General features: G+C 40.6%; 1 protein-coding gene across 2 annotated transcripts in view; it reads left to right on the forward strand.

The window, feature by feature from the left end:
• The window catches only part of GPR63 (G protein-coupled receptor 63), a 51,807-nt gene that overhangs the window by 21,244 nt on the left and 18,198 nt on the right, over positions 1 to 12,365 (forward strand). The gene's annotated exons all lie outside the window — the stretch shown is intronic.

Genomic DNA, 12,365 nt, shown 5'->3' on the forward strand with positions numbered 1-12,365 from the left:
AAGGTAGCCAATAACTTCTAATACCAAAGATTCATTTTGCCTGTTTTTGAATTTTATATAAATAGAGTCATACTGTATATACACTTTTGTATCTGTGCCTTTTGCTTGGTGTTACATTTGTGAGATGCATCCATAGCGTATGGCGGTAGCTTGTTCATTTTCGTGGTTGTATGGTATTTCATTATAAAGACATACCACATTTCTGTTGATGGACATTTTTGCTGTTCTAATGTTTGGCTATTTCGAATAGTGCTACTAGGAATATACTTTTACTTGACCTGTGGTGCAGAAATGTGAACATTTCTGTTCAGCATATACTCAGGAGTGCAAATTTACCATGAATGGCAAACTGTTCTGCACAAACAGTTACCAATATCCACTCCCAACAGTCATATATGAAAGTTCCCTTTGTACCTCATTGTGACCAACACTCACTGTCTTCTGTCGTTTTAATTTTAGCCATTCTGTTAGATTCATCTTTTTGTGGTTTTTATTTGCATTTCCCTGATGAATAATGAGGGACAACACCTGTTTTTGGTGTGTGTGTGTGTGGCTATTTGGGTATCTTCCTTTGTGAAGTTTTGGTTTATTCCTTTGCTCGGTTCTCAACTGGATGTGTTTGTGTTTTTCTTAAAAATGTGTCAGCATGAAAAAAATGTATATATATTCAGGGTATTAGTCCTTTGTCAGTTATGTGATTGCAAATGTCTTCTTCCTTTTGACTTGCCTTCTCGTTTTCAAATGATGCCTTTTGGCTAACTTATCAATCTTTTCTTCATAGTTCATGCTTTTGATGTTCCATTTGTGTCTCAAAACATAAACTTCATTTGGAAACTTAATTAAGAAACCTAAACTTGAGCTAATTAGGTTGGTGTTTGGTTGCTATGAGAGTTCTTCGATTTCCTGTCCATGCCTAGTCCAAGAATGAAGTCCTTTGGAAGTCGTTCCCACTACCCTCCCATGAGCCCTGGACACCAGCTTCCAGCTGCTGGACATGATACGGACTGTGCTCTGCTCAGCGTCTCAGCCTCCCAGCTGCCTCTCTTACTCAACTGTAAGCTTCTCAGCTGCTTTTAAGCCTTTCAGCTGCCACTTTTCAGGCTCTCCACTTCTCAGCTGCCTTGAGAAAAACCTCTGAGGTTGGCATTTCAGAACTGGCTCATATCTCAGGGGAAAAGTCTCATCGAATGCAGAACTACCTCACTTTTCTATGCTTCCTTCTCTCTGAGATCTTGACCTCTCAAGTTCTCCTTGCTTTGGTAACTCTTAGATGCTTCAAAGAAGTTTTTAAAAAGTCTGTCCAGTTTTTTCAGTTGTTCTTGGTGGAGCATTGGTTGACCACAAGCTCATCTCTGCTAGGAAGGGAAGTCCTTGGGAATATTTTCAAGGCTGTTGATAGAGAGAGCATGCTGAAATACTGTAAGGTTGCATTTCAACTGTTGGAGCATCAGTTTCCTAGAAGTATTTTCATCTTTTTTAAACCTTTGGAAATTTGTTAGGCAAAAAATAGCACTATTTTTCTTTTAATTTTAATTTTAGTGAAACTGAACACTGTTTGAAATGCTGGCTGATTTTTTTTTTTTTTTTTTGCATCTTCTGTTTTTGAGTTATCTATTCCATTACTTCTCATTTTTTTTAAATTAAAATTTTATTAAGTTCTTAATTTCAATTCCAGTAGAGTTAACTTACAGTGTTATATTAGTTTCAGGTGTACAGTACAGTGACTTAGCAATTCTGTACATTGCTCAGTGCTCATCACAAATGTACTCTTAATCTCCCTCACCTGTTTCTCTCATTCCCCTACCCATCTCCCCCTTCTCATTGATTTTCAAGAACTGTGTAGCATTGCTGTTATTAATAAGAATTCTTGCATCTGAAGATAAAGGGTTATTGCCTTAATGGATTTCATAATTGGCCTTTCCATTGTTCTTTATGTTTCGACACTTTTGAAGGCAAGGATTATATCTCCTTTTCTTTTGTATTCTTTCTTGGTATCTGGCGCAGAGTACAGCTCGTAATAGGGGGAAGCAGATTATATTAAACAGTCATGTAGAGATAGGAGCCAGGAGCTCTAGAAGATTGTTCTCTAGGTCATGCTGTGTTCAGTGATTAATCACTGTGAAAAATTTCTTTAGTTATTGGTTTATATTATTTCATCTGGGAGCATGGCCTCAAGTCTAGGTCGTGAGGCATCCCATTTTTGAGTCATTATCTTCTTCTTCACATCCATCCAAATCACTAACTTAGGGTCAAATTCTCCTTTGTGATATACCACATCCCTTAAGGATAAGTATCTCTTCATAAACCTCCACAAATGTAAAAGACGGGAATTAAATGTCTTACCTTCCAATCACATGAAGTTAAATTAGTGTCATTCCTGGAAGTGTCGTCTAAATGCTGAATGGCAACCTTATTGGTTGCATTTTGAAAGAGTTTAAGGGTAAGGCAGTTTTAGACTGTAGAGTTCCAAAGCATGCCCATAAAAATTTTAAAGATCTAAAGCATTCTTCATTCACATAGTTTATCCAATTCTAACCAAGTATTTGGATTTCAAGAAATCATCCAGTTTAATTTTTAGTCAGCATTACGAAAGTAGTGTCTGAGGATGAGGGATAGTGGAATTTTCCTTATCATGTCAGGGATATTTTGGCTTTTTTAATTGTGTAAGTTAGGATTTTACTCCCAGAAATGTCCTTGTTTTAGTTACTGCTCTCCCTTTTTATTTTATTTTATTTTTTTGGTCATTTCATCAATGCTGCGTAAAACATAGTGTCTGCTCTCATGGTGCTTCTGGCCCTCAGGGAATGGTGTTCTGAAGAAAAATTGAAGCCTTTGGGGAAGGCTGGTCTAAAAATAAAATCCCCAAGGTGTTAGACCAGGAGAATAGGCCAGTCTAGGGACAGCATTTTTAACATCACACATTGCTGTATTAAATGGAATAAAAGTCTCTTTCTCTTTCTTCGGGTGATGAGGGAGGCAGCAAAGCATTTCGTAAAGAGCAGGACCTTGGAGCTGGGGTGCCCTGGGTTCCAGTTCTAGCTCTCGCATTGTTTGTGTGATGGGAGGCATGTCAAGCTCTGAGCCTCGGTTTACTTGTCTTCGAATGGGGAAAGTAACTTCTATCTTTGGGTGGTTTGTCAGGATTAGCAATAATCTATGGGAAGGTCTGGTACATGGTGGGTGTTGAAGGAATGGTAGCTATAATTGCGCTTCTTAAATTCTTTCTCTCGTTCTAGAATAAGACTTTTTTTTTTCTCCCTAATGGGATGATGGTTCACAGGCTAGAGCCAGGTAGTGCAGACGCTCGTCCTCGCTGTCGTTTGCTCTGCGACCTTGGGCTACTGGCTAGTGTGTAGCTCGGCTTCCTCAGCTGTCAGTGAGGTCAGTTTTGGTGCCCACCTTGTGGAGTCATTCATTAAATTAGTATTTGTGAAGTTCCAGAATAGTTTTTAGCTAATATGTAAGTATGAGATATATAGAAGGAAACACTTCAAGCTGAGGTTAATTGGTTATTGTTCTTAGTAAAGGTAATAGGATTGGAGTTGGGGCTGGAGACAGCAGTGCTGAGTCATAAATGACGGCCTTCAGGTAAGGGAGCAGGGGTGAACAAATGTCGTGGGATAAAAATCGACAGCTCTGAAGCTGGCGCAGATTCCCGTGGCTGCTGTGGATCAGTGGGAATATCAGAGCGGTGGGGGTATGTACTTCCAGCTTACTCTGACGACAACCTGAAGAGAACTGTTCTCACAAGAGTGTTTCTGCTGTGTTCTCTGCTGTCAGGAAAGAGACCAAAAGGAGAAGAAATGTGACTTGGGCAGAAAATACTTCCATGCAGCACTCCAGAACACCATGCACTTTCTCCTTTGGTTGAAAAAAAATATGTATTTATATATATAATGGGCATATATATATATATATACACAAATATATTTTTATATTATCATGTTTCAGATAGAAGGCTGGAGGTCGGAAAAGTCTGGATTATTTTCGGAGACCCCCCCAAAAATTTTTTTTTAATTTACTTTGAAATAGCATAAATAATACCAGAGTTATTTTCTCTTTTCATTGAATTTTTATAATTTTATTTTATATCCTACATTTGAGCTAGTGCCAATCTTCACATAAGGCTTTGTTTTAATACAAATTGAGTATCTGGTAGATTTATGCAGATGCTCATATGTTTGCCATCCTTTAATACTCATGCTTATATTTAAAAAAGCCATAGCTACTGCCTAGAGATAAGTCAAAGAATAGAAGACATCTTAAAGGTAAAACAAACTTGTGGGGGAAACTCAAGAATGTGTACATATCTGTAAAATGAGAAATGAAATGCTTTTTATGGCAAGTGATTTCTCTCTCCATCTCAAATTTTATGGAGATTTTTAAAAAGAGAAAAGAATAAAAACAGATGGGTTCAGTAATTTCTTAGCAGGAATATTGAGAATACTTGAACTCCTGAAGATTTTTGAAAAGTTTATCACGTTTTGTTTTCTGCAGACTTCCATTGGCCATAATAGGTATTTTAAGAGAAAGATTCAGGGTTCTGAGTGCAATGAATAGAGGAGGTAGAATGAATAGTTAGACTCTGCTCCACGCTTGCACTCTACCTGCAGCACTACTGTGTGAAATAGAGCAGCCCGTCATTTTACCCCTGAGTTGAAAACTAGAGTCTTTTCTCAAGAAATCAAAGGAAGTGCCTGGTGGAAATTTGGAGCTGATAAGGGCAGTACACCTGCCCCAAACAAAGTCCATTGTCGTCTTCCTATTTGAAGGCCCACCCTCTGCTTACCTTAAAATAAAGTCAGTCTTCTGATGTCTCCACACACACGACTCTCTGCCAACTGCCTTATTATAGGAGAGACCAGCAGAAAAGCAGAGGAAACTCACAGCAGTGATAGAGGAAAAAGCCACTGTGGCCTTTACTCAGAAATATGCATTAGATATATGAAAAGAAACAGCAGCAAAAGAATGATAGCATAAACAGAACAAACGTTTCTAGAAGAAGCAAGGATTAATTAAGGAATCGAGGAGAGTACATAAAAGAAAACTTGAGGGGCAGGAAAACAGGATGCAGGAAAATGGAAACAGTTAAAGAATAAGGAAGAACTCTTGAAAATCAGACATTTGTTTGCTGAAATTAAAGTAGTGCTATGGAAAATTTGAAAGATGACTATGAGGAAATCTCCTAGAATGCAGTGCAAACAGAGAGGCTGAAAACTTAAAGGAAGGGCAGAGAGATAGGCTCAGTCAAGTTGGTCCAGTACCTACATACTTAGAATTCCAAAAGATAGGACAGAATTAATGAAGAGGTGAAAGGATCAGATTAATAATAGAAACTTACTTTGTGCTCAGACACAATCTGAATCGTCACAGTGTCAAGTTCTAAGGGCTCAGCAAACTGGGTGAAGACATTTTCAAGTTTAGACTAATTCTTAAGAAATTTAAGAACACTAAGTGTAAAGAAAAGATCCTCAAAGCTTCTGGAGAGGGAAGCGAGGTTGTCAAGTCCTCTTTAGTCTTGAGTACTTCTCTGAGGCACTTCAGCCCCATCTCATACTTTTCCTATCCCAGACCTGGGGTCAGCCACCTTTCTAAGAAGCCTTGGTTTCTTTTGATGGTCAGTGGTGTTTGGAAGCCAATACTTGAATGTGCTCATTGTATCTGGAGTATGGTGGCTCTAGACCCTTTCAATGGATAGAGCTAGGTGGGGAGAGGATATAAATATATAAATGCTTTATCCTATGTTACATGTACAAAATAATTTTACCAAATATCAGTATCGCTACTAACAATTATGCTAATTAAAGTCCAGAGTTTCTTTGCAGATTTTTTTTTTGCCTTTAGAATATAGAGTTTTTTTTTTTTTTTTTTAAGATTTTATTTACTCATTTGAGAGACAGACAGAGTGAGAGAGAGAGAGCCGGACAAGCTGGGGGAGGGGCGGAGGGAGAGGGAGAAGCAGACTCCCTGCTGAGCTGGGAGCCTGAAGTGGGGCTTGACCCTAGGACTTGGAGATCATGACCTGAACGAAAGGCAGACACTTAACCATCTGAGCCACCCAGGTGCCCCAGAATATAGGGTGTTCTAAGGGCATACAGTAGAGTACTATGTACAAAAGATAAATTCTTTCTTCAGTGTAATTATCAATTTGGCGTATGGGTTCAGGTTCATTTATTTTTGTGTGTATTAAATTTTGAGAGTTTATATACTTACCCCTTTAATGTTTTTTGAATATATAAAATACTTAAATGGTTCAAAAGTCAGACTGTATAAAAATATGCCCAGAGAGGCCTCACTAACAGCTCTGTTTTTCCATCTCAGGATCTTGTGGAAATGCAGGTTCTCATTTAGTAGATCTGGAGCCTGATGTTCTGCATTTCTCGCAAGCCAACAGGTGTTGCAGGTGCTGCTGGTCCACAGAACGCCCTTTGAGTAGCCAGTTCCAATAGTACAGATTTGCCTGTTTTTCGTTCGGTATTTTATATACAAGGGACCGGATAGCAAATGGCTTCATATTAAAGGCTTATCCTTTGGATCACATCAAAGAGTATGAGCGACACGATAGGAAGAGCAGGAGGAAAGAGGAGCAGATAGCCAGGTCATGGGGACGTCCTTCCCGTGAGCACCAGCAGCCTGTGCTGCAGGAAACAGCAGCAGTGGTGAGGGTGGGGGCTGAGGGCACCTGGAGCAAGAGTAGCAATCAGAAGCTGATGTCCGAATAGCTCTGCCGGGGTGGGGGACGCTGGGGCTGAATAGCTGGCCCCCTTCCCTTGGCTGCTTTAGCCTCTGGAAGCGCACATTGGGAACCTCCTGGAAATGTCCCCCAGTGTGGGCTTCACGCACAGTTCACTGACTCCCAGAGACAACCATCTGTCCCACTGAGGAAAGCAGACCATCCTGGGCCTGGCTTTCTGCAGTCTTTTGGGAGCTCTCAAGATGTACGGTAGCCGAGCCGCCGGGAAGCCGGGTCCTTCAGCCCTGAGTCCTACACGTCTGATCGCATCTTTCACGACACGGCAGCCTAACTAAAGAGGCTAGGAAAGTGAATAGTACTCGTCGAAACATGTCGGAAAGATGGTGAAGTTCATTCACTAACTGCAGTTTAGCTGGGTTACTCAGTTCCAGTGAATAATTCTTATAGGCTAAGGTTTTACTATATTAGAATTTCATTGAGGAGTGGCTTTATGCACTCTTTCAAATATATTGAAATTATCCCATGAGGTTCAATTTAATTATTTTTACTTTCTCATAGAAATAATGAAAGCACATTAAAAATGCAGTAAGAAAAGGAAAAGTCCACATTCCTACCACAATTTACATATTACACAGCATTTGGGTGATTATTTGCCTTGAGCTTGTGTGTGTGTGTGTGTGCGTGTGAAACAGAGTTATAATTATACTATAGAAGCAATATTACATCCCACTTTTTATGATTTTACACTATAAGCAATTCTCCAGTTTTTAAAATCTTCATAAATAACACTTAAAGTGACTGAATCACGTCTTACTAATTAATTAGGCCCCTAAATTTTGATCATTTAGGTTGAAAGATCCTTAAAGAGTTGTCAGCATTTGAAATATATGGAATGGGAAGTAAACATAGATGACTAAGAAAAGGAAATGTTCTTTTGTTCTTTTTTGGTACCTGTTTTTTCTCCAAGAGTAAAATTATCTCTAACTCTTGAAAAGTGTGAGACAGTTCTGTTACTTTATTAAAGGCATTCATAGAGATGGGTGTTTTACTTGGTGCGTAGTTCTGTAACACAATGTATTTAATCCAAAAGAGTTCCAAATTACTTTTTAAAATCAGTCTTCCCTCACCACCTGGCCTTAGTTAAAAGCCTGATAAAAGTTCCCAACAGGTGCCTTGCTCTTGAGAAGATAATGTCACTGTAACATACTGCTAACCCAGAGGTATGCATAGAGTATGGCGCAAAGAGAGAGTGCTTGGTCTAAGTTGCAGCCTTGAGAAGGATTCCTGGAGAGAATGGTTTCTTAAAGGAAGTGTAAGAGTGTAGAAGAGTGACCTGACAGAAATGTGGAAGGTCCCTTAGTTAGAGGGACCAGCAGGTGTCAGGGGCCCATTCTCAGATCAGTTGCTGCATGGAGATGGAGTGCTTGGTAGTCCCGTGACTGCCTCCATTGGCTAGGGACCCTACCCTTATTAGATGATGGGCAAAGAGGCAGTAGTCAGAAACAACAATAAAAACAACAAAAAGGAAAAACAAGTGGGCATATTATAATCTGGGAGAGCAGAGAGGAAGGAACTTTTCCTAACTACTTAAGCATCCTTCAGAAATTCTGATACACATTTTTTGAGTGGCCATCCTAATATACTCCCTTGTTCCCTTGAAGTCTTATGAGTATGTTGCATCCCTCAGGCTTATTGGGGAGGAAAAAAAAAAAGTCGGCCACCATTGCTGTAGCTGAATCCATCAAGTATTTAAATGATTAGGATTGTGGTTTTTAAAATATTATTCATCTGGCCACAGTTGGTCAGTGAATTTAAAAAGGGAGCATAACATCAACATAAAAAGCTTCTGTACAGCAGAGGAAACTTCAGCCAACAAAACTAAATGGCAACCTACAGAATGGGAGGAGATATTAGCAAATGGCATAGCCAATAAAGGGTTAGTAGCCAAAATATATAAAGGACTTAGACAACTCAACACAAAAACCCCCACAAATAAGTCAATTAAAAATGGGCAGAGACATGAATAGAAATTTTTCCAAAGAAGACATACAGATGGCCAACAGGCACATGAAAAGATGCTCAACATTGCTCATCATCAGAGAAATGCAAATCAAAACCACAGTGAGATATCATCTCATACCTGTCAGAATGGCTAAAATAAAACTCAAGAAACAACAGATGTTGGTGAGGATGTGGAAGAAAAAGGAACCCTCTTATGTTGTTGGTGGGAATGCAAACTGTGTAGCCACTGTGGAAAACAGTATGGAGTTTCCTCAAAAAATTAAAAATCGAACTACTCTGTGATCAGGTAATCGCATTACTGGGTATTTACCCAAAGAATACAAAATCACTGATTTGAAAGGATATTTGCACCCCTGTGTTTATTGCAGCATTATTTATAAGAGCCAAATTATGGAAGCAGCCCAAGCGTCCATCAATAGATGAATGGATAAAGAAGATATGGTATATATATACAATAGAGTACTATTTAGCCATAAAAAGGAATGAAATCTTGCCATTTGCAACAACCAGAATATATCTGGAAAGTATTAATGCTAAGTGAAATAAGCACCAGAAAAAGACAAATACCATATGATTTCATTCATATGTGGGATTTAAGAAACAAAACAAATGAACAAAGGGAAAAAAAGAGACAAAGCAAAAACAGACTTTTAACTATAGAGAACAGACTGATGGTCACCAGAAGGGAGATAGGTGCAGGGGTGAAATAAGCGAAGGGGATTACGAGTATCCTTATCTTGATGAGCACTGAATAATATGTAAAATTGTTGAATCACTATGTTATAGAACTGGAATTTGTATAACTCTGTATGCTAACTACGCTGAAATTAAAGTAAAAAGGGAGGATGAGACTGAGGCAGAGAGACCATTTAGTAGGCTCCTACCTGGACTGGAGACATGGTATGGGGATTAAGGAGGAGAGAAAGCAGTTCGATAACTACTTAGTGGGGAAAATTGGCAAGTGGGCTGATTTGGTGTGCTGGTAGAAGGATGAGAAGCAACCATGTTGGAACTCCCGGGTTTTGGGTTGAAGTAAATGAGTGGTGAGGTCATTAACTGCAGTTCGGAGGAGAGGTCTGGCAGCAGTATCGTTTTAGATTAGTATCTCTTTTTCAGTGCTTTTGTGTTTCTTAGCTGGGGTTTCCTAGACACCATAGCCTGAGGCAAAGCTAACGTAATGGAAGGCTGTATTGCGAAGTGCAATCCCAGGGCAGTGAGAGTGAGGGGATAGCAAAGTGAGACAGGAGGAAGGAAAAGCACATGCAAGGTGGCGTGTTACTGATCTGGCTACAACTTTATCAAGTGAGTTATCTTCTAGACAGGCTTTAAAGAACTCTCCCTGGGCCTGGTGGTCATTCAGGGGCATAACTTTCTTCCATCTTCTATGTCTCTCAGGCATGGAGGTATTGTTTTACCTTCACCCTTGGACTGGGGCTAAGGGGTTACTCTGGGCAGCCCGTGGGAAGCAGTTCCCATGCCCCATAACGTGGTGAGTAGTATGAGTCGAGGAGTGGTTGGAAGAGCTGTTACCTCTGGAACCTCTACAGAGTCAGATTTGGGCAAATAGCTGAGGTCCAAGGGATTTATGGAGGTACAGGTGGCAGGGGTGGAGTGAAAATAGAGAGGCATGCCGGCAGAGTGCAAGCACTTTCCCAACTACCCTCAACCCTATTCTCTTTCCCTAGCTGCCCATTTGTAGTCTGAGAGTTTTATGATGCTCTGATTTTACTACACTGTTTTATTTTTAGTACTGCTCGGATTTTAATCTTAGATTCGTATTCTTCTAGTTTATGAGCCCAATACCTCCATTCACATAATTTCTAGACTGTGGGTTTAATATAATTGTGTTCTTCTATTTTTGCTTAGTCTGTTTGGGCTGCTGTAACAAAATACCACTTACTGGGTGGCTTCTTTCTCACAGTCCTGGAGGCTCGAAGTCCAAGAGCAGGATGTCAGCATGGTCGGATTGGGGGCCCTCTTCCAGGCTGCAGATCGCTGACTTCTCAGTGTATCCTCTCATGGCAAAGGAGCTTCGTTGGGCCCCTTTTATAAGGGCATAAATCCCATTCGTGAGGGCTCCACCATCATGATCCAATCATTTCCCAGAGGCCCCATCTCCTAGTACTATCATCTTGGACCATTAGGTTTTCACCATTTGAATTTTTGAGGGGAGGGACACACACATTCAGACTATAGCAACTCTCGGACTCACTACCTAGAAGACAGAAAGACTTTCCTAAGGGTCAGATCCCAGAAGGTGCTTGATTTGTCTGTTCCCTTTGTATTCCTGTGCTCATCTCTGTAGCTTGCTTCCAAAACAGACAAGATACACCAAATGTTTCAGTAAAGAACGCTAAAGGCAATGCTTTAGAATAGACTCTTCTTTCTAAGGATGTCATAAACAGGTAACCTGGGTGGCTCAGTCGTTAAGTGTCTGCCTTCTGCTCAGGTCATGATCCCAGGGTCCTGGGATCTAGTCCCGTATCAGGCTCCCTGCTCAGTGGGGAGCTGCTGCTCCCTGTGCCTCTGCTACTCCCCCAGCTTGTGTGCTTTCTCTCTCTCTCTGACAAATAAATAAAATCTTTTTTTTTAAAGGATGTCATAAACAGGGCATAAAAGGAAATATTGCTTTATGAATATGATGTCAGAATTTTTTAAGTTAATTTTTTAAGCTTTTTTTTGAATGTGTACTATATGGGAAGCTCTTAACTGAGTTTAAGGATATAGTGCTGACCAAAAAATGTCCCATTTCTGCTTTCATGGAATTTTCTCTCCAGTTGGGGCAGGGGCATGGCAGGCTTGGGCACAGGCAGGAGTCAAAGGGTGCCACGGATCCCTGTAAAATGACGGCTGACTCAGCGTTATCAGAGAGCAGTACATGTTGAAATGAGACAGCAGGATGGGGGTGGTGGGTAGCTCAGTCAGGGGGCCAGAGAAGCCTTCTATAGTAGTGGAAGAGTCAGGATTCACAAAGTGAATGGGGAATGAGGACGGGTGGTTGCAGGAGTTGTTTGTTCATTTGGCAAGTGTTTACTGAACACTAGCATGTGGTAGCACAGCCGTAGGTGTTGGGAATCCAGTTGCGAATAACCCGGGCAAAAAGTTCTGCCTCATGAGAGTGGTTGGTAGTTTGGACCGGGATGGTGATGGCAGAGGAGGAGGAGAAAAGTGTCTTGATAGGAATAATATTTAGGAGTCAAAATTGATCATTCTTGGGGAAAGGACTGGGTTATAGCTGAGAGAGGCAGATGTCAAGGAGACCCGTTTCTGGCGTGCCAGATGGGTGGCATTTGTCACTGAGCATGGGAACTGTGGTGTGGGGTAGCTTAGAGTGGGGAGGGACTATCCCCCTATATCTAATTGGACGTGCAGAGTTTGTCGTGACTTTGAGATGTCCAGGTGGTGATGTTAAAGGAGCAGTTGGGTACATGAGGCTGGAATTCAGAGGTCAGGTTTGGGGTGTGGAAACACACTTGGCAGGTACCTGCATCAGGGGTCATGGCAGTGGGCAAGGAGGAGATTGCTAATGGCACAGAAAAAAAGAACCAAGCTTTTAAACCTTTCTTTAAAACCTGTGTTTTTCAAAATCGGACAAAATTATATTGCTTTTAATTAGCATGTGATTTCAGTCTGAATGCCTGTATACTCC

Source organism: Ursus arctos, unplaced genomic scaffold, assembly GCF_023065955.2.
Source record: "Ursus arctos isolate Adak ecotype North America unplaced genomic scaffold, UrsArc2.0 scaffold_13, whole genome shotgun sequence".
Lineage (NCBI taxonomy): Eukaryota > Metazoa > Chordata > Mammalia > Carnivora > Ursidae > Ursus > Ursus arctos.